General features: G+C 38.8%; 2 long non-coding RNA genes across 2 annotated transcripts; both read left to right on the top strand.

Moving 5' to 3' along the window:
- Nucleotides 1-7,987: 7,987 nt before the first annotated feature.
- LOC133545941 (uncharacterized) lies at nt 7,988-13,349 on the top strand. Its single transcript, XR_009804943.1, has 4 exons — nt 7,988-8,180; nt 11,689-11,764; nt 12,681-12,758; nt 13,292-13,349. It is a non-coding gene; the product is annotated as an uncharacterized LOC133545941 (long non-coding RNA).
- A 67-nt stretch (nt 13,350-13,416) lies between these two features.
- LOC133545950 (uncharacterized) lies at nt 13,417-17,601 on the top strand. The gene is made up of 4 exons (XR_009804945.1): nt 13,417-13,979; nt 14,512-14,589; nt 17,161-17,232; nt 17,350-17,601. It is a non-coding gene; the product is annotated as an uncharacterized LOC133545950 (long non-coding RNA).
- Nucleotides 17,602-23,822: the final 6,221 nt, after the last annotated feature.

The following is a 23,822-nucleotide window of genomic DNA, read 5'->3' as shown; positions in this document are numbered from 1 at the left end:
ATTATATTTGGAAACTGTGGACGTGAGGAAAAATAGGAAAATTACCATCCGGATTGTTATAGGCGAAAAGTGTAAAAGCCAGCATGTGTGATGGTATGGGGGTGTATTAGTGCCCAAAGGCATGGGTAACTTACACATCTCCGAAGGCACCATTAATGCTGAAAGGTCCATACAGGTTTTGGAGCAACATATGTAGTCATCATGGACGCCCCTGCTTATTTCAGCAAGACAAGTGTCATAACAGTTACAAAAAAAGAGTGCGGGTACTTTCCTGGCCCGCCTGCAGTCCGGACATGTCTCCCATGGGAAATGTGTGAAGCGTAAAATAGGACAGCGGAGACTGTTGAAGGACTGAAGCTCTACATAAAACAAGAACGGGAAAGAATTCCACTTTCAAAGCTTCAACAATTAGTTTTCCTCAGTTCCCAAACGTTTATTGGGTGTTGTTGATAGAAAAGGTGATGTAACACAGTGGTGAACATGCCCTTTCCCAACTACTTTGGGTTGAAAATGATTTGCAAATAATTCTATTCTGTTTATATTTACATCTAACGCAATTTCCCAACTCACATGGAAACGGGGTTTGTGTATAGTTATATGTATATATATATATATATATATATATATATATACAGTTAGTATACATTGAGTATGTATGTGTAGCGTTAATATAAATAGTATGTGTAAATACATAATGTATTTAAAAAAAAAAAAAGGTTATAATGTGAAAAACTCCGAACGTCATTCTCCGCATCTCCGGCGGCATTTTGGCGGTCTATCAGGTGGCGGCGAAATAGCAGAGCAATTCCAGGATGCATGTCCACGTGTCCTTGAGTAACGACGCCATCAATATTCAACGCTTCTTCCCGTGTGGTCCTCAGGGGACGCTGGGAGGAGAAGAAGGAGAAGAAGAAGAAGAAAAAAAAGAAAAAGTGGTCTGAAACATCACGTTAAAGATCATTTCACGAGGGACAAAAAGAAACCTTGTTTGTTTTGCCGTTTTCATCAAGGCCGGTATTGACAGAAACGTGATATTTCATGCATGAGGCGCAGACACAGTGGGCGGGGCTTCTTCCACTGTCTGCACATGCTCACACGGCATGTGGCTGTTTGGTCATTGTGTGGTGGGCGGGGCTGAGGGGGCGTGTCTTTGGGGCCCCCCCCCATGTGAGGAATACATGTGCATGTACGTGCACGCTCTCACTCTCAATATGATGTGCGTGTACGTGCACGCTCTCACTCTTATAATGATGTTCATGTACGTGCACGCTCTCACTCTTAAAATGATGTGCATGTACGTGCACGCTCTCACTCTTAAAATGACGTGCATGTACGTGCAAGCTCTCACTCTAATAATGATGTGCATGTACGTGCACGCTCTCACTCTTATAATGATGTGCATGTATGTGCACGCTTTCACTTTTAAAATGATGTGCATGTACGTGCACGCTCCTACTCTCATGATGATGTGCATGCACGTGCACGCTTTCACTTTTAAAATGATGTGCATGTACGTGCACGCTCTCACTCTTAGAATGATGTGCATGTACATGCACGCTCTCACTCTTAAAATGATGTGCATGTACGTGCACGCTCTCACTCTTAGAATGATGTGCATGTACATGCACGCTCTCCCTCTTAAAATGATGTGCATGTACGTGCACGCTCACACTCTTATAATGATGTACGTGCACGCTCTGACTCTAATAATGATGTGCATGTACGTGCACGCTCTCACTCTTAGAATGATGTGCATGTACGTGCACGCTCCTACTGTCATGATGATGTGCATGTACGTGCACGCTCTCACTCTTAAAATGACGTGCATGTACGTGCAAGCTCTCACTCTCATGATGATGTGCATGTACGTGCATGCTCTCACTCTTAGAATGATGTGCATGTACGTGCACGCTCTCACGCTTAGAATGATGTGCATGTACGTGCACGCTCTCACTCTTAGAATGATGTGCATGTACGTCCACGCTCTCACTCTTATAATGATGTACATGCACGCTCTCACTCTCATGATGATGTGCATGTACGTGCACGCTCTCACTCTCATGATGATGTGCATGTACATGCACGCTCTCACTCTCATGATGATGTGCATGCACGTGCACGCTTTCACTTTTAAAATGATGATGTGCATGTACATGCACGCTCTCACTCTTAAAATGATGTGCATGTACGTGCACGCTCACACTCTTATAATGATGTACGTGCACGCTCTCACTCTTAAAATGATGTGCATGTACGTGCACGCTCACACTCTTGTAATGATGTACGTGCACGCTCTCACTCTAATAATGATGTGCATGTACGTGCACGCTCTCACTCTTAGAATGATATGCATGTACATGCACGCTCCTACTCTCATGATGATGTGCATGCACGTGCACGCTCTCACTCTTAAAATTACGTGCATGTACGTGCACGCTCTCACTATCATGATGATGTGCATGTACGTGCATGCTCTCACTCTTAGAATGATGTGCATGTACGTGCACACTCTCACGCTTAGAATGACGTGCATGTACGTGCACGCTCTCACTCTTAGAATGATGTGCATGTACGTGCACGCTCTCACTCTTATAATGATGTACGTGCACGCTCTCACTCTCATGATGATGTGCATGTACGTGCACGCTCTCACTCTCATGATGATGTGCATGTACATGCACGCTCTCACTCTCATGATGATGTGCATGCACGTGCACGCTTTCACTTTTAAAATGATGATGTGCATGTATGTGCACGCCTTCACTCTCATGATGATGTGCATGTACGTGCACGCTCTCACTCATATAAAGATGTGCGTGTACGTGCACGCTCTCACTCTTATAATGATGTGCATGTACGTGCACGCTCTCACTCTCATGATGATGTGCATGTACGTGCACGCTCTCACTCTCATGATGGCGTGCATGTACGTGCATGCTCCCACTCTCCTGCTGACGTGCATGTACGTGCACGCTCTCACTGGTGTAAGCTTATTAAGAGATTAGAGTGAAGAAGAGTTTAGACATGCTCTCTGCTGGGGGAGCAAACACTTATTTACTACATCATGGATTACTTCTTCCACACACACACACACACACACACACACACACGCATGCACGCACGCACGCACGCACGCACGCACACACACACACACACAGAAGATGAAGGGATGACAGTTGCATGTCAGTAAACACAATGATGAAGAAACTATATTCACAATATTTTCCTTCTTCTTCTTCTTCTTCTTCATTTTCTTCTTTTTTTTCTGCATTAACTTTTGCTTTTTTTTCTTCTTCTTCTTCTTCTCCTAATTTATCTTTATTATCATCTCTATTTTTCCTATTCTTCATCTTCTTCTTCTTCTTCTTGTTCTCTTTCTTATTTTTCTTTTTCTTTGCCTTTTTCATTTTCTTCTTCATTATTTTTTTTTTCATTTTTAATTTTCTTCTTCTTCTTCAACTTCTTTTTCATTATCTTTTTGTTTGCTTTCTTAATTCTATTTCTGCCTTTTCTTTCTCTTCATCATTATTTTTTCTTCTTCTTCTTCTTCTTCTTATTCATCTTCTTCTCTTTCTTATTTTTCTTCTCCTTAATTAACTTATTTCTTCTTATTATTCTTTTTCTTCTTCTTCTTCTTACTCTTACTCTTATTCTCTTTCTTCTTATTTTTCTTCTTCTTATTTTTCTTGTTGTTGTTCTTCTTTTTCTTTTTCTTTATTATCCTTATTCCTCTTCTTCTTCCTTTTCTTCTTCTTCTTGTTTTCTCTCTTATTTTCATTATTCTTCTCCTTTTTTATTCTCTTCTTCATTTTTTTCTTCTTTTTTTCATTTTCTTGTTCTTTTTCTTCTTATTCAACTTCTTTTTTCATTATCTTCTTGTTCCCTTTCTTCTTTTTATTCTTCTTCTTCTTTTTCATTGTCTTCGTCATCTTCTTCTTCTTCTTCTTCTTTATTTTCTTTCTTATTTTTATTCTTCTTCTCCTTTTATTCTCTTCTTCATTATCTTCTTCTTGTTGTTTTCATTTCCTTCTTCTTTTTCTCCTTCTTAAACTTATTTTTCATTATCTCCTCGTCATCTTTTTTTTCTTTTTATTCTTCTTCTCCTTTTTTATTTTCTCCATCATTATTTTTTTTGTCTTCTTCTTCTTCAACATCTTCTTCTTCTTCTCTCCTTTTATTCTCCTTCTCTTTCTTCTTTTTCATCTTATTCTCCGTATTCTTCATTATCTTTTTCTTCCTTATATTCTTCTTCTTCTTCTTCAATTTAGTCGACGAAGGAAAACGAGACTAAACTGTTGACAAAATCCAATCCTAATAAAAGTTGTGTTGGGAGGAGTTATCCAATCACAGTTGCATGTGGGCAAGGGGGCGGGGCATAGATCGGGAAGACGTCCAATCAGAACTCCTGGCTGTAAAAGCAGACTTTATTGGAACTATAAACGCTGCCAATGATGACAGCAGCAAACCTCCCAAGCTGTTTCAACACAAGTAGATCAGAAGATGCTGCGTTCGAGGACCGCTGAACAGAGTCGGACACAATGCTCCTGCCAGAAATAATAAATAATAATCATGGATTTTCTTTGTTACGCACTTTTCATTTAATGAAATCGTAAAAGGCCGGAGCACAAACCAATATTTAAAAGAATGAAAGCTCAGCCGTTAACTCGGATAAACTACTGAAACTATCAGTCAGGCATGAAAAACACAAGACCTGCAAAGTCCTGACTTTTTCTCATCCATCCGAGTTATGTGGAAAAATATAAATTGCTCAAGAGATTTCAGTGTGAGTGTGTCAGCACATTCAACAACACCACCCTAATAACCATAAACATGATGATAACAACACCACCGTAATAACCATAGAGAAGATGAAGAAGAAAAAAAGTAAAAGAAGAAGAATAAGAAGAAAATATTGAAGAAAAAGATGAAGAAGAAGAATTATATAATGAAGAAAAAGAAGAAGAAGAAGAAGAAAAAGAAGAAAATAATGAAAATAATGAAGAAGAAGATGAAGGAAAATATAATATAGAAGAAGAAGAAAATAAGATAATTAAGAAAAACAAGAAGAAGAAGGAAAAGAAGATAATGAAGAAAAACAAGAAGAAGAAGAATAAGAAGAAGGTAATGAAAACAATGAAGAAGAAGATGAAGGAAAACATAATGGAGAAAAAGAAGAAAAAGAAGAGGAAAATGATAATGAAGAAGAAAAAGAAAAAGAATAATAAGAAAAAGAAGAAGAAGAAGAAGATGGGAGAAGAAGGAGAAGAAGAAGAAGAAGAAGGTAATGAAAATAATGAAGAAGAAGATGAAGGAAAACATAATGGAGGAGGAGGAGAAGAAGAAGAAGAAGAAGAAGAAAATAAGATAATTAAGAAAAACAAGAAGAAGAAGGAAAAGAAGAAAAGAAGATAATGAAGAAAAACAAGAAGAAGAAGAAGAAGAAAATGATAATGAAGAAGAAAAAGAAAAAGAATAAGAAGAAGAAGACAAAAAGAAGAAGAAGAAGAAGAAGAAAAAGAAGAAGGAAATGAAAATAATGAAGAAGAAGATGAAGGAAACATAATGGAGAAGAAGAAGAAGAAGAAGAACATGATAATGAAGAAGAAAAAGAAAAAGAGTAAGAAGAAGAAGAAAAAGAAAAAGAAGAAGAAGAAGAAGATGGGAGAAGAAGAAGAAGAAGAAGAAGATGGGAGAAGGAGAAGAAGATGGGAGAAGAAGAAGAAGAAGAACAAGAAGAAGTAGATGGGAGAAGAAGAAGAAGAAGATGGGATAATTCAGTCTAAGCCTGGGCCCCCGGAGAGGGGGACCAGAATGAGGCCATGGTACAAAAAAAACTCAAAGCCATAGCACACATAATCATGTGCGTAAGAGGGAAATTAAGGACATTAAACAAGGTCTGATGTGGAGAATGTTTACATTGAAGTGATGGGCTGCAAAAGCCTACATTCTTTATTTTTCCATCCATCCATACCTCTTCTTCCGCTTATCCGAGGTCGGGTCGCGGGGGGAGCAGCCTAAGCAGGGAAGCCCAGACTCCTACATGCCCAATATATATATGTATATATAAACACAATGAATCCATTTAGAATCAGGACGGATAAGAATTGCGTTTCGAATGTGAAACTATTTGTTTGTAAAATATCGGTATCGATCTTGAGAGGAAATCGGTATTTATATAATTCGGATTCGGAAAAGTTGTTTTCGCAATGTTTACTATTTCCTTTTTTTTCCTAATACATGAATCATGTGTGAGACATACTGACTGTCCCTCACATCCCTTTTGTCTAGTGTGTGTGTGTGTGTGTGTGTGTGTGTGTGTGTGTGTGTGTGTGTGTGTGTGTGTGTGCGTTTGTCAAAGTGACATATGGGGACATTTTTATGAAATTTCACCTTACATATGAGGACCTGTTGAAATATGGGGACATTTTCCATGTCCCCATATTTCCCGCAATGCTATCGTGTTCTAGACCCTCCCAGCATGTTCCCAGACCAAAAATCTCTAAAGTCTTCATTTGTCAAATTTTCAGAAAAAGTGTGTGAAAGTGTGTTTAATTTTTTTGGTCACCTTCGATTTTGCCCCTAGTGGCCATCTTTGCTATTATGACACACACACACACACACTTGTCCTCATATGTCATGTGGGTCAGAAACTCACACACTCCGACATTTTGAAAAACATCTAACCATTACAGCAATAAACATACTCTTGAATTCTGAATCAAATAACAACACATTTTCAACTGATCTGATGATCTCATCCTTTTTAGTGTTAGTTTTATCTATTAATTTGGTTTATCTGGAGAGGATTTGGGCTAGACAATTAGTAATAAAGGGATTATGGTGATGATTTAATTTGTTTGATTCAGTATTTTACTGTATTGGACTTTTTGCTATTCTGTTGACTAAAATACAATGCCGCACAATAATTGCTTTAAATGTGCCTGAAATGTAGGTTTTTGCATAAAAAAAAACAACCTTCAACCTTGATTGAGACAAAGGCAATAATTCAAATGCAATTCAAACTACACACAGTATTTAATATTTTCAAATGGTTACAATAGCACATTATTTGGGTATTTTTATCTTTGGGGCAAATTTAGGATTATTTTTGGGGGATTGTTTTTGGAGGTATTCACTTTACATGGTGTTCAAGATGGTTACTTCCGCCCACTCTGAAGAGTCTCGGCGTCTGATTGGTCCAATTTTCAGTTAGGCGCCGCCTGATTGGCCGCTGGACGATGTCTGCTCCTAACAGAGGGCTAAATCACTAGTTAACTATTTTCATCATGGAAATTATACAGCTCACGTATCACACTTAATATTGAATATATATAAAAAGGGTTTTCCAAAAGGACCATTTATAATCGAAATACAAAACTTCACACACGATTTTGAGCACAACAGAGCGCTCAGTGAACAGCACTTCCGGGACCTGCATCACCGGAGGGGGACATCTATCTTGGCCACAAACCATCTTTGACAGTCTTCAGCAGCATGGTTGAATCAGGTGAGCATAAAATGGAGTTTAACGTAATTAAATAGACCAATGTTTTTTAACATAGGAAAATAGTTCATTGTAAACAACAGTTAAATGTTTGTTGTTATTAATTGCAATCAGATTTGATTTTATGAGGTCAAATTAAGCATTTCAGTTCTGGGCCAAGGCCAAGGCATTTAAATTTTTTTTTTTAAAGTTGCATGGAAGATTATAAGTAGCAGTGATTGTCACACACACACTAGGTGTGGTGAAATTATTCTCTGCATTTGACCCATCACCCTTGATCACTATGCTAGTAAACCTTTTCTTAATTTTAAACAAGACAGACTAGAGTTCTTCAAATTGTTTATACTTTTTCTCAAATACAAATATTTCAAGCTGATAAGCACTGTGGAGTAGGCATGTTACTGATATTGTTACATTAGTTCTTTGTTTGAGAAGCTTCATGTCTGCACTGATCCTAAATTCAACAGTTTTTGAAGGGTTTGGTTCTTTGTTTTATTTCTGTGTCACTGACTTTTTTCATTTTTATGTGTGGATTTGTTAGGCGCATCAACACATGATATAGACATCGTGTCCAAAAGAAGAGCGAGACGTAATCCTGAGGCTGAAGCTACCGAGTTTATTTGATCTGGATGTGACAAGTCTTGTTTTAAGGCCCAGTGGATCAATGATTGGAAAGGTATGTCTTGTTATGTATCATATCAATGGTAACTGTATCAACATCTCATTTGGATCATTTCCTTACTGTCTAATAGAGGTTGTATTATATGGCTTTAATTAGAAGTGTTTGGAATAACAGCGTTCCACGTCCCAAGAGCTAGCTTCTGTAGCCGAGGATCGGACCGCCAAGTGCCCTGCCTTCGGCTGCCGCCCAGCTCACAATGCACCTGACCTCTATGGCCCCTCGGAGTCTTGTTCACGAGTGGGGGAAGAGTGGATCGTGAGATCGACAGGCGGATCGGTGTGGGGTCTTCGGTAATGCGGACGTTGTATTGATCCGTTGTGGTGAAGAAGGAGCTGAGCCGGAAGGCAAAGCTCTCAATTTACCGGTCGATCTACGTTCCCATCCTCACCTATGGTCATGAGCTTTGGGTCATGACCGGAAGGATAAGATCACGGGTACAAGCGGCCCAAATGAGTTTCCTCCACCGGGTAGGGGTGCTCTCCCTTAGAGATAGGGTGAGAAGCTCTGCCATCCGGGAGGAACTCAAAGTAAAGCCGCTGCTCCTCCACATGGAGAGGAGCCAGATGAGGTGGTTCGGGCATCTGGTCAGGATGCCACCCGAACGCCTCCCTAGGGAGGTGTTTAGGGCACGTCCAACCGGTAGGAGGCCACGGGGAAGACCCAGGACACGTTGGGAAAACTATGTCTCCCGGCTGGCCTGGGAACGCCTCGGGATCCCCCGGGAAGAGCTAGACGAAGTGGCTGGGGAGAGGGAAGTCTGGGCTTCCCTGCTTAGGCTGCTGCCACCGCGACCCCACCTCGGAAAAGCGGAAGATGATGGATGGATGGATGGATGGTATAACAGCGGTATATGAAAACGATGTTACTAATGCTGTTACTTTTACCGGTAACGAGTAAGCTAATAACTTTTATGTACGCTACAACGCTGTTACGATGCGTTTTATGTAATGTGGCATGCTACTTTTGATGTGATTGTATGTCAACAAGACAGCGTTAGAAGCACAAAAGGGTTAGTGCAGGTAATATCTTTTTACTAATGAAAGCAACCCCCGGAAGTAATTACGAACACGATATCAAATAGAAAGAGGCCTCATCCACACACAAACAAAAACATTCAACAGAACTATCTTAACTGCCACTGCTAAGCTAAAAAATACAGCTGAACTATTCTGCTATGTCTGGGCGCTGAAGTCCCACGTCACTTGGCAAAAGGCACAGCTTTTTAAAGGCACACACACACTCTGCTCTCATGAAATGTCTCTCAACTGCATATGCTAGATATTTAAAACTTTTCTTTTTCAAGTAACACATTAATTACAAACCCCGTTTCCATATGAGTTGGGAAATTGTGTTAGATGTAAATCCAAACGGAATAATTTTTTTTACAAATAATAATTAACTTAGAATTTCATGGCTGCAATACGTGCCAAAGTAGTTGGGAAAGGGCATGTTCACCACTGTGTTACATCACCTTTTCTTTCAACAACACTCAATAACCGTTTGGGAACTGAGGAAACTAATTGTTGAAGCTTGGAAGGTGGAATTCTTTCCCATTCTTGTTTTATGTAGAGCTTCAGTCTCCTCTGTCGTATTTTACGCTTCATAATGCACCACACATTTTTGATAGGACTGCAGGCCGGCCAGGAAAGTACCTGCACTCTTTTTTTATGAAGCTGAACACGTGCTGAATGTGGCTTGGCATTGTCTTGCTGAAATAAGCAGGGGCGTACATGAAAAAGTCGGCGCTTAAATGGCAGCAAATATTGTTCCAAACAGATGGGTAACTTACAGATGTGTAAGTTACCCATGCCTTGGGCACTAATGCACCCCCATACCATCACAGATGCTGGCTTTTGAACTTTGCGTCGATAACATTCTGGATGGTTCGCTTCCCCTTTGGTCCGGATGAAACGGTGTCCAATATTTCCAAAAATAATTTGAAATGTGGGCTCGTCAGACCACAGAACACCTTTCGACTTTGCATCAGCCCATCTTAGATGATCTTGGGCCCAGAGAAGCCGGCGGCGTTTCTGGATGTTGATAATTGGCTTTCGCTTTGCATAATAGAGCTTTAACTTGCACTTACAGATATAGCAACACACTGTATTTAGTGACAGTGGTTTTCTGAAGTGTTCCTGAACTCATGTGGTGATATCCTTTAGAGATTGATGTCGGTTTTTGATACAGTGCCGTCTGAGGGATCGAAGGTCACAGTTATTCAATGTTGGTTTCCAGACATGCCGCTTACGTGGAGTGATTTCTCCGGATTCTCTGAACCTTTTGATGATATCATGGAGCGTAGATGTTGAAATCCCTAAATTTCTTGCAATTGCACTTTGAGAAAGGTTGTTCTTAAACTGTTTGACTATTTGCTCACGCAGTTGTGGACAAAGGGGTGTACCTCGCCCCATCCTTTCCTGTGAAAGACTGAGCATTTTTTGGGAAGCTGTTTTTATAGCCAATCATGGCACCCACCTGTTCCAAATTAGCCTTCACACCTGTGGGATGTCCCAAATAAGTGTTTGATGAGCATTTCTTAACTTTATCAGTATTTATTGCCACCTTTCCCAACTTGTTTGTTGCATGTTGCTGGCATCAATTTCTAAAGTTAATGATTATTTGCACCAAAAAAAAGTTTATCAGTTTGAACATCAAATATCAATCAATCAATCAATGTTTACTTATATAGCCCTAAATCACTAGTGTCTCAAAGGGCTGCACAAACCACTACGACATCCTCGGTAGGCCCACATAAGGGCAAGGAAAACTCACACCCAGTGGGACGTCGGTGACAATGATGACTATGAGAACCTTAGAGAGGAGGAAAGCAATGGATGTCGAGCGGGTCTAACATGATACTGTGAAAGTTCAATCCATAATGGATCCAACACAGTCGCGAGAGTCCAGTCCAAAGCGGATCCAACACAGTAGCGAGAGTCCCGTTCACAGCGGAGCCAGCAGGAAACCATCCCAAGCGGAGGCGGATCAGCATCGCAGAGATGTCCCCAGCCGATACACAGGCAAACATATGTTGTCTTTGTAGCATATTCAACTGAATATGGGTTGAAAATGATTTGCAAATCATTGTATTCTGTTTATATTTACATCTAACACAATTTCCCAACTCATATGGAAACGGGGTTTGTACTTAATTTAATAATTATTTACATTTATGAAAGAGTAATTCTGTTTGTAATATAATTTTTAGTCAAGTAACGACTATTATTATTGCTTTTTAAAACAGATATTCCAAACATTGTTAATTGATAAACTGTTTTATCAGGATATGGTGTATTTGCTCTTGCATCAATTGAAAAGTTCTTTTGTGGTCGAGTACCGAGGGAAGTTCATCTCAAGACATGAGCGGGACAAGAGACAGAAACCCTCTATAAATATCTTTACTATTTATCTGGCATTATATGCTCATAATGTTAACAACAAAAAGTGCTGATAATGTTATAATTAATAAGTTCTAACATTATTTTTATGTGTTTTGTTGCAGACACCAACTGTTGATGTTCTATCTCAACATTCTCCAGACTCATGTGACCGATAAACCGACTTCATCCCTCCAACAGGTTATTACTTGACTATTTTACTATCCATCCATCAATCCATTTTCTACTACCTGTCCCTTTTTTGGGTTGGCGGGGTGTGCTTGAGCCTATCTGAGCTGCATTCGGGTGGAAGGCGGAGTACACCCTGGACAAGTCGCCACCTCATTACACGGCCAACACAAATAGACAACATTTACACTCACATTCACACACTAGGGCCAATTTAGTGTTGCCAATCAACCTATCCCCAGGTGCATGTCTTTGGAGGTAAGATGAAGCCGGAGTACCCGGAGGGAACCCACGCAGTCACGGGGAGAACATGCAAACTCCACACAGAAAGATCACGAGCCCAGGATTTAACTCAGGACTACTCAGGACCTTCGATTTGTGACGCACATGCACTTACCCCTGTTCCACCGTGCTGCCCTATATCTGCTAAAAACTTGACACAACCTATACTTCAAAAGACATTTAATCCTTTTAACCTCTCACAGATCAGTTTATATGACAACATTTTTTAAGCGTACATCCATGTTAGTCTGTGGAATTTACAACTCATGTTTAGCAAAACAGGAGATGTTACAGGTCAGCAACATGAATTCAATATGTGATCACTTGTCATGTACTCATATTGTTTGAACTAAAAAAGACTTCAGTGTGTTTCATATAAGGTCCTCATATTTTTCTGAACCACATTAGTGTGTGTTACAATGTTTAATTCAAAGCTTTAAAATGAGTGTTTCAATCCAGGTCCTCATATTTTCTGAACCACATTTTAGTGAATGTTACATTCTTAAATAATAGTCTAAGAGCTAAAACGCTATAATAATCTTTACTGTTTATGTAGAATTATATGCTCAGAATATTATCAACCAAAAGTGGTTGTTAATGTTATAATTAATTAGTTCTGACATTATATTTTTGTGTTTTGTTGCAGACACCAACTGTTGGGGTTCTATCTCAACATTCTCCAGATTCAGATGTGAGCGATAAACCGACTTCATCCCTCCAACAGGTTATTACAAGTCTATTTTTACTATATCTGCTCTAAATGTGACCCAACCTATATTTTGAAAGACATTTATTAATTTTAATCTCTCACAGATCGTTTATATGACAACATTTTCGTAAGAGTACATCCATGTTAGTCAGTGAGGAGTTTGGAACTCATGTTTAGCAAAACAGGAGATGTTACAAGTCAACAACATACATTCTACATGTTACCCCTCGTCATGTCCTTATATTGTTTGAACCAAGAAAGACTTAGGTGTGTTTCATATAAGGTCCTCATATTTTCTAAACCAGATTAGTGTGTGTTACAATGTTAATGTCCAAGCTTTAAAATGTGTGTCTCAATTCAGGTCCTCATATTTTCTGAACCAGATTTTAGTGTGTTTTATATTCTTAATTAATTGTCTAAGAGCTAAAACGCTATAATAATCTTTACTGTTTATGTAGAATTATATGCTCAGAATATTATCAACCAAAAGTGGTTGTTAATGTTATAATTAATTAGTTCTGACATTATATTTTTGTGTTTTGTTGCAGACACCAACTGTTGGGGTTCTATCTCAACATTCTCCAGATTCAGATGTGAGCGATAAACCGACTTCATCCCTCCAACAGGTTATTACAAGTCTATTTTTACTATATCGGCTCTAAATGTGACCCAACCTATATTTTGAAAGACATTTATTAATTTTAATCTCTCACAGATCGTTTATATGACAACATTTTCGTAAGAGTACATCCATGTTAGTCAGTAAGGAGTTTGGAACTCATGTTTAGCAAAACAGGAGATGTTACAAGTCAACAACATACATTCTACATGTGACCCCTCGTCATGTCCTTATATTGTTTGAACCAAGAAAGACTTAGGTGTGTTTCATATAAGGTCCTCATATTTTCTAAACCAGATTAGTGTGTGTTACAATGTTAATGTCCAAGCTTTAAAATGTGTGTCTCAATTCAGGTCCTCATATTTTCTGAACCAGATTTTAGTGTGTTTTATATTCTTAATTAATTGTCTAAGAGCTGAAACTCTGTAATAATCTTTACTATTTATCTGGCATTGTATGCTCAGAGTTTTATCCACAAAAAGTGCTGATAATGTTATAATTAATTAGTTCTGACATTATATTTTTGTGTTTTGTTGCAGAAACCAACTGTTGAGGTTCCATCTCAACATTCTCCAGATTCAGATGTGAGCCATTAACTGACTTCATCCCTCCAACAGGTTATTACATGTCTATTTTTACTATATCTGCTCTAAATTTGACCCAACCTATATTTTGAAAGACATTTATTTATTTTAATCTCTCACAGATCAGTTTATATGACAACTTTTTCGCAAGGGTACATCCATGTTAGTCAGTAGAAAGTTTAGAACTCATGTTTAGCAAAACAGGAGATGTTACAAGTCAACAACATAAATTCTACATGTGAGCACTCGTCATGTCCTTATATTGTTTGAAGCAAGAAAGACTTAGGTGTGTTTCATATAAGGTCCTCATATTTTCTGAACCAGAAAATGTGTGTTACAATGTTAATGTCCAAGCTTTAAAATGTGTGTCTCAATTCAGGTCCTCATATTTTCTGAACCAGATTTTTGTGTGTGTTACATTCTTAATGAATTGTCTAAGAGCTGAAACTCTGTAATAATCTTTACCCTTTATCTGGCATTGTATGCTCAGATTTTTATCAACAAAAAGTGGTGAGAATGTTATAATTAATTAGTTATGACATTATATTTTTGTGTTTTGTTGCAGAAACCAACTGTTGAGGTTCTATCTCAACATTCTCTAGATTCAGATGACAGCCATAAACCGACTTCATCCCTCCAACAGGTTATTACATGTCTATTTTTACTATATCTGCTCTAAATTTGACCCAACCTATATTTTGAAAGACATTTATTAATTTTAATCTCTCACAGATCAGTTTATATGACAACATTTTCGTAAGGGTACATCCATGTTAGTCAGTAGGGAGTTTGGAACTCATGTTTAGCAAAACAGGAGATGTTACAAGTCAACAACATAAATTCTACATGTGAGCACTCGTCATGTCCTCATATTGTTTGAACCAAGAAAGTGTGTTTCATATAAGGTCCTCATATTTTCTGAACCAGATTAGTGTGTGTTAAAATGTTAATGTCAAAGCTTTAAAATGAGTGTTTCAATTCAGAAAATGCAGTGCCTCTTGTTTACAGCCGGTTTTTGCAGCGCTGTTTTCATTGATCAAAGTATTTTTTCGGTGGTCGTGTTTTTGGTACATAACTTGTAAATAGTGCGCAAATAATAGGCTATATTTATATAAATACATTCAAACCCCGTTTCCATATGAGTTGGGAAATTGTGTTAGATGTACATATAAACAGGATACAATGATTTGCAAATAATTTTCAACCCCAATTCTGTTGAATATGCTACAAAGACAACATATTTGATGTTAAAACTGCTAAATATTTTTTTTGCAAAGAATTTAGGGATTTTACCATCTACGGTCCGTAAAATTATCAAAAGGTTCAGAGGATCTGGAGAAATCACTGCACGTAAGCGATGTACTGCATTAAAAACCGACATCAGTGTGTAAAAGATATCACCACATGGGCTCAGAAATACTTCAGAAAACCACTGTCAGTTACTACAGTTGGTCGCTACATCTGTAAATGCAAGTTAAAACTCTACTATGCAAAGCAAATGCCATTTATCAACAAGACAGAGGAACGCCGCGGGCTTCGCTGGGCCCGAGCTCATCTAGGATGGACTGATGCAAAGTGGAAAAGTGTTCTGTGGTCTGACGAGTCCACATTTCAAATTATATATGGAAATTGTGGACGTGGTGTTCTCCGGAACAAAGAGGAAAATAACCATCCGGCGCAAAGTTCAAAAGCCAGCATGTGTGATGGTATGGGGGTGTATTAGTGCCCAAAGCATGGGTAACTTACACATCTGAGAAGGCACCATTAATGCTGAATGGTCCATACAGGTTTTGGAGCAACATATGTTGTCATCCAAGCAACATTATCATGGGCGCCCCTGCTTATTTCAGCAAAACAATGCCAAGCCACGTGTTACAACAGCGTGTCTTCGTAGTAAAAGAGTGCGGGTACTTTCCTGGCCCGCCTGCAGTCCAGACATGTCTCCCATCGAAAATGTGTAGCGCATTATGAAGCGTAAAACACGACAACTTAAGCTTTACATCAAGCAAGAATGGTAAAGAATTCCCACTTTCAAAGCTTCAACAATTAGTTTCCTCAGTTCCCAAACGTTTATTGAGTGTTGTTAAAAGAAAATGTGATGTAACACAGTGGTGAACATGCCCTTTCCCAACTACTTTGGCACGTATTGCAGCCATGAAATTCAAAGTTAATTATTATTTGCAAAAAAAAAAAAGTTTGAGTTTGAACATCAAATATGTTGTCTTTGTAATGCTTTCAATTGAATATGGGTTGAAAAGGATTTGCAAATCATTGTATTCAGTTTATATTTACATCTAACACAATTTCCCAACTTTTATGGAAACGGGGGTTTGTATATATATTAGTGCTGGGCAATGATTAACATTTTTAATCGAAGTTAATCGCACTATTTCTCTTATTAATCGCGATTAACTGCATTGTATACGCAAAGCCCAATAATGAATTCAAAAGTAGTGTGTAGTGCACCTTTATTGAATATTCTCCCACATGAAAAAAAGTGCCAAAACATTTGTTGTGCAAACACAATTTAAATCAGTCCTTGTTAAACAGTAGCAGTTAAATAGCAAATTTTATGAAAATCAACTCAAAAAAGGTAAATACAAACATTTAAGCTTATTGCCACTGCCAGGGTATTTAAGTTATCTTGTTTGTTATGGAAAATAAATATAATCTACATACAAATCTCTGAGCCACAATCATAACATCCGAACAGGCAATTTCTGAGGTAACAGCAGAAACATTTTTTTTTTTATCAGGGATCTTATGTTTAAAAAACTTATATTATAGGTAGTGCGCTGTTTTAGGGAATTTTTGATCAAATTATCCGTAGTAGCAATATTAATAATGTTGTGTTTATTCTGCGTAGTGGACTTAAAATAATTATGACCATATCTGTTTGCTTGGTGCTTTGATAAACTGAACGCATATACATGGTACTATATTGTAATGTTATGAGCCAGGGGAAAAAAGAACTACCCTACCCAGCATGCAACAGGAGTGACGAGCATGCGCGGTAGCCCGGGATAGGTTGTGTCGCCATGACGGCATCTTGTATGTTGTGATATGCACGCTCTGAAAGCAAACGTTAAGAACTCAGCCAACACTCCTCGTCTGCATTATTGATAAATAGACAGACAACACATATACTCCGCTGCTTCACAAAGCACAATATGTTAAATGTTTACTTTTACAGTTTTCTAATTCTTCCCTTCAGATTGACAGCAGGACAAATCGCTGGAAGTAGGTATGTCTCAAGCTTCTTCCACTTGGTCCACTCCAAAGCGGGGTAAATAAATAATCCACATCATTTACTAGAATATTATATTACGTTTTGCACCTTTTCACTGTGTTATAGTCATTTTTTCCTTCAGTAAGAAATTGTATTTTGTCTCCTTTATGACAGCTGCAAAGGGGAAGAAGTGGAAGCAGTTGAATGACACATGTTGCATTTTGTAACTGGCAACAAAGTACCAGGTAAAAAAGATTGTGAAGCCTGCCTCCATAAAGAACTAGTAGCTCTACAGGACAGAGATTGGCTTGCCATCAAGTACTACATCCATAACAGAATTATATTAAAAAAAGGGGAAAAAAATGTTTTCCCACATCTTCTGTGGTAGTTTGAGTATGTTACCAGCAATTAAAAAAGCAAAATAAACAGCAAGCGTTTTGTATTTATTCCAGATAATTCTTAGCGACAAAATCCACAAAAACAATTCAGTTACACTTAGTCGACAATTACATTTATACCCATGTTTCTTTTAAACTCTTCTTGGTTTTAGATTACAGTAGCATGGGATTGGGATTTTTTAAAATGACAACACATCAACTAAACCAACTCAGGTGGTTTTGTTAAGTGTCTGATGTCATTAGCCTCATATGTCACATGAACCTGAAATCTTTAACACTCTGTGACGTCATGGTCATCATATGTCACATAAACTTGAAATCTTAAACACTCTGTGACGTCATGGTCGTCATATGTCACATAAACTTGAAATCTTAAACACTCTGTGATGTCATGGTCATCATATGTCACATGAACCTGAAATCTTAAACACTCTGTGATGTCATGGTCATCATATGTCACATGAACCTGAAATCTTAAACACTCTGTGATGTCATGGTCATCATATGTCACATGAACCTGAAATCTTAAACACTCTGTGATGTCATGGTCATCATATGTCACATGAACCTGAAATCTTAAACACTCTGTGATGTCATGGTCATCATATGTCACATGAACCTGAAATCTTAAACACTCTGTGATGTCATGGTCATCATATGTCACATGAACCTGAAATCTTAAACACTTTGTGACGTCATGGTCGTCATATGTCACATAAACTTGAAATCTTAAACACTCTGGTCTTCATATGGCACCTAAACCTGACAAGTCCTCATATGTACCATAAAAATCAGGTTCAGAAAAAAACAAAAGAGTTGCAAAAATCTCAATAGACCACTGTGTTTCTAAAATTCTGGTTCACTAACCGTCTGATTCCCAGGCCTGCAGGACCATTGGAAAGGCATGTCCCCATATGTCACGTTTTTGTCATAAGTCCTCATATGTCACCCAAACACGTATGTGTGTGTGTGTGTGTGTGTGTGTGTGTGTGTGTGTGTGTGTGTGTGTGTGTGTGTGTGTGTGTGTGCTTTGTGTGAGGACGACAGGCGCCAATGAACAAATGAAGGGATTTTTTGTCACGGTTGTTTACGAGAGTGATTATACCTCGTGGCAAATTTCCCAGGTGGACAATGAGGACAGGTGCATCATCGGAAGACCACCCCCAAACCCCCCCCCCCCCCCCCCCTCCCCCCCCCCCCCCCCCTCCCCCGTCGCCGCCATTAGACAACATGACACAACTCGATGCGTCACTTTCACAATAAACCCCATGCAGAACTGGTGAGATGAAATAAAGAAAAATGGATACAAAACTAGAATTTGCAATTCCCGCAAAAATTGCGTGTGGATCCACTGCGTGCGAAAGTCGCCGAATAAATCGACGCCTGAGCGAGACTGAAATACTAGAAAGTCCAGGGTTAGCGGAGTCTGCGGATGTTTGAACGGTTCGAATCGGTTGAGAAATGTGCGATATAGAGAGGTTTATATATTGCCCATTTATTTTAAATTGAGGGATATTCCTGGTAATTCCGGGTAAACAGGGTCATTTTGGAACCAGGAAAAAAATGCTTGTTTGAAAGTCCAGGATGAGTGGCGGGTGTGGATGTTGGAACGGTTCGAATCGGTTGAGAAATGTGGGATATGGAGAGGTTTATGTATTGCAGATTCATTTTAAATTGAGGGAAATTCCTGGTAATTCCGGGTAAACAGGGTACTTTTGGAACCAGGAAAAATAGCTGGCTTGAAGGTCCAGGATGATTGGTGTGTGTGGATGTTGGAACGGTTTAAATCGGTTTAGAAATGTGGGATATGGAGAGGTTTATGTATTGCCCATTCATTTTAAATTGAGGGATATTCCTGGTAATTCCGGGTAAACAGGGTACTTTTGGAACCAGGAAAAAATGCTTGCTTGAAGGTCCAGGATGAGTGGCGTGTGTGGATGTTGGAACGGTTCGAATCGGTTGAGAAATGTGGGATATGGAGAGGTTTACATATTGCCCGTTCATTTTAAATTGAGGGATATTCCTGGTAATTCCGGGTAAACAGGGTACTTTTGGAACCAGGAAAAAATGCTGGCTTGAAGGTCCAGGATGAGTGGCGTGTGTGGATGTTTGAACGGTTCGAATCGGGTTAGAAATGTGGGATATGGAGAGGTTTATGTATTGCCGATTCATTTTAAATTGAGGGATATTCCTGGTAATTCCGGGTAAACAGGGTACTTTTGGAACCAGGAAAAATAGCTGGCTTGAAGGTCCAGGATGAGTGGCGTGTGTGGATGTTGGAACGGTTCGAATCGGGTTAGAAATGTGGGATATGGAGAGGTTTATGTATTGCCCATTCATTTTGAATTGAGGGATATTCCTGGTAATTCCGGGTAAACAGGGTACTTTTGGAACCAGGAAAAATAGCTGGCTTGAAGGTCCAGGATGAGTGGCGTGTGTGGATGTTGGAACGGTTCGAATCGGGTTAGAAATGTGGGATATGGAGAGGTTTATGTATTGCCGATTCATTTTAAATTGAGGGATATTCCTGGTAATTCCGGGTAAACAAGGTACTTTTGGAACCAGGAAAAAAATGCTTGCTTAAAGGTCCAGGATGAGTGGCGTGTGTGGAAGTTTGAACGGTTCGAATCGGTTTAGAAATGTGGGATATGGAGAGGTTTATGTATTGCCCATTCATTTTAAATTGAGGGATATTCCTGGTAATTCCGGGTAAACAGGGTACTTTTGGAACCAGGAAAAATAGCTTGTTTGAAGGTCCAGGATGAATGGCGTGTGTGGATGTTGGAACGGTTCGAATCGGGTTAGAAATGTGGGATATGGAGAGGTTTATGTATTGCCCATTCATTTTGAATTGAGGGATATTCCTGGTAATTCCGGGTAAACAGGGTACTTTTGGAACCAGGAAAAATAGCTGGCTTGAAGGTCCAGGATGAGTGGCGTGTGTGGAAGTTTGAACGGTTCGAATCGGTTTAGAAATGTGGGATATGGAGAGGTTTATGTATTGCCCATTCATTTTAAATTGAGGGATATTCCTGGTAATTCCGGGTAAACAGGGTACTTTTGGAACCAGGAAAAATAGCTTGTTTGAAGGTCCAGGATGAATGGCGTGTGTGGATGTTGGAACGGTTCGAATCGGGTTAGAAATGTGGGATATGGAGAGGTTTATGTATTGCCCATTCATTTTGAATTGAGGGATATTCCTGGTAATTCCGGGTAAACAGGGTACTTTTGGAACCAGGAAAAATAGCTGGCTTGAAGGTCCAGGATGAGTGGCGTGTGTGGATGTTGGAACGGTTCGAATCGGGTTAGAAATGTGGGATATGGAGAGGTTTATGTATTGCCGATTCATTTTAAATTGAGGGATATTCCTGGTAATTCCGGGTAAACAAGGTACTTTTGGAACCAGGAAAAAAATGCTTGCTTAAAGGTCCAGGATGAGTGGCGTGTGTGGAAGTTTGAACGGTTCGAATCGGTTTAGAAATGTGGGATATGGAGAGGTTTATGTATTGCCCATTCATTTTAAATTGAGGGATATTCCTGGTAATTCCGGGTAAACAGGGTACTTTTGGAACCAGGAAAAATAGCTTGTTTGAAGGTCCAGGATGAATGGCGTGTGTGGATGTTGGAACGGTTCGAATCGGGTTAGAAATGTGGGATATGGAGAGGTTTATGTATTGCCCATTCATTTTGAATTGAGGGATATTCCTGGTAATTCCGGGTAAACAGGGTACTTTTGGAACCAGGAAAAATAGCTGGCTTGAAGGTCCAGGATGAGTGGCGTGTGTGGATGTTGGAACGGTTCGAATCGGGTTAGAAATGTGGGATATGGAGAGGTTTATGTATTGCCGATTCATTTTAAATTGAGGGATATTCCTGGTAATTCCGGGTAAACAAGGTACTTTTGGAACCAGGAAAAAATGCTTGCTTAAAGGTCCAGGATGAGTGGCGTGTGTCGATTTTGGAACGGTTCCAATCGGTTTAGAAATGTGGGATATGTGGAGGTTTATGTATCGCCCATTCATTTTTAATTGAGGGATATTCCTGGTAATTCCGGGTAAACAGGGTCATTTTGGAACCAGGAAAAAATTCTTGCTTAAAGGTCCAGGATGAGTGGCGTGTGTGGAAGTTTGAACGGTTCGAATCGGGTTAGAAATGTGGGATATGGAGAGGTTTATATAGTGCCCATTCATTTTAAATTGAGGGATATTCCTGGTAATTCCGGGTACACAGGGTACTTTTGGAACCAGGAAAAAATGATTGCTTGAAGGTCCAGGATGAGTGGCGTGTGTGGATGTTGGAACGGTTTAAATCGGATGAAAAATCTGGGTTATTTAGTCTTTTGCCCGTTTATTGTCAATCGGAAGAAATTTTTACGGGAAATTCCGGGTAAAACTTGGAATTTGGGGAAAGAAAAATTGTATTTTGTGTTGGATATATGGGAACAGTAGTGTGTGGGGATGGTTGAACGGTTGTAATGGGGTTTAAAAGAACATCGTAGAACTATGATTACGTCGCAAAAATTTTAATGGGAATATCCTGGAAATTTGAGATTTTCTGAAAAATCTGGATTTTTGGAAAATATTGATACCAGAGCAATTGTCGTGGATCACATGAATTGTTTGGTGTTAGCATTTTTAGAATTGGTTGAAAAATGTTTACGTAGTAACAGTTTTAATTAAGAATTGGTAATTTCTGCAAAACTTCTTGAAAATTTTGACACTAAATGATATGAATGGTATGGTGTTGGAATTTAGGGAATCGTTTGAAAAATGTTGACGTAGTAACAGTTTGAATTGAAAATCGGTATTTGGGAATTTCTGGAAAACTGAGGACCGTTTGTTTTTTCCAACAAAAAGGAATGTTTTATTGGCGGAATGGTCAAAAAAACGGTTGAAAAATATGGACTGCGAAAACTTTCCGGTGAGCGGTGAAAATAGGATTTTGAAAAACTGGAATTTCTGGTACTTTTTTTGAACTTGTAAAATAATAGCTGGATTTTCCAGGATTAGCAGAGTGTGTTGATGGCGGAAGGGCTCGAATCGGTTGAGAAATGTGCTATATAAAGAGGTTTATTCATTTTAAATGGAGGGATTTTCCTGGTAATTCCGGGTAAACAGGGTCATTTTGGAACCAGGAAAAAATGCTTGCTTGAAGGTCCAGGATGAGTGGCGTGTGTGGATGTTGGAACGGTTTAAATCGGATGAGAAATCTGGGATATTTAGTCTTTTGCCCATTTATTGTCAATCGGAAGAAATTTTTACGGGAAATTCCGGATAAAACTTGGAATTTGGGGAAAGAAAAATTGTATTTTGTGTTGGATATATGGGAACAGTAGTGTGTGGGGATGGTTGAACGGTTGTAATGGGGTTTAAAAGAACATCGTAGAACTATGATTACGTTGCTAAAATTTTAATGGGAATATCCTAGAAATTTGAGAATTTCTGAAAAATCTGGATTTTTGGGAAAATATTGATACCAGAGCAATTGTCTTAGATCATATGAATTGTTTGGTGTTAGCATTTTTAGAATTGGTTGAAAAATGTTTACGTAGTAACAGTTTTAATTAAGAATTGGTAATTTCTGCAAAACTTCTTGAAAATTTTGACACTAAATGATATGAATGGTATGGTGTTGGAATTTAGGGAATCGTTTGAAAAATGTCAACGTAGTAACAGTTTGAATTGAAAATCGGTATTTGGGAATTTCTGGAAAACTGAGGACCGTTTGTTTTTTCCAACAAAAAGGAATGTTTTATTGGCGGAATGGTCAAAAAATCGGTTGAAAAATATGGACTGCGAAAACTTTCCGGTGAGCGGTGAAAATAGGATTTTGGAAAACTGGAATTTCTGGAACTTTTTTGAACTTGTAAAATAATAGGTGGATTTTCCAGGATTAGCAGAGTGTGTTGATGTTGGAAGGGCTCGAATCGGTTGAGAAATGTGCTATATAAAGAGGTTTATTCATTTTAAATTGAGGTATATTCCTGGTAATTCCGGGTAAACAGGGTCATTTTGGAACCAGGAAAAAATGCTTGCTTGAAGGTCCAGGATGAGTGGCGTGTGTGGATGTTGGTTTAAATCAGATGAAAAATTTGGGATTTTTAGTCTTTTGCCCATTTATTGTCAATCTGAAGAAATTTTTACGGGAAATTCCGGGTAAAACTTGGAATTTGGGGAAAGAACATTTTTATTTTTTATTGGATATATGGGAACAGTAGTTTGTGGGGATGGTTGAACGGTTGTAATGGGG

This window comes from Nerophis ophidion, linkage group LG29 (assembly GCF_033978795.1).
Source record: "Nerophis ophidion isolate RoL-2023_Sa linkage group LG29, RoL_Noph_v1.0, whole genome shotgun sequence".
Classification (NCBI taxonomy): Eukaryota; Metazoa; Chordata; class Actinopteri; order Syngnathiformes; family Syngnathidae; genus Nerophis; species Nerophis ophidion.
This window is presented reverse-complemented; position numbering and strand designations above follow the sequence as displayed.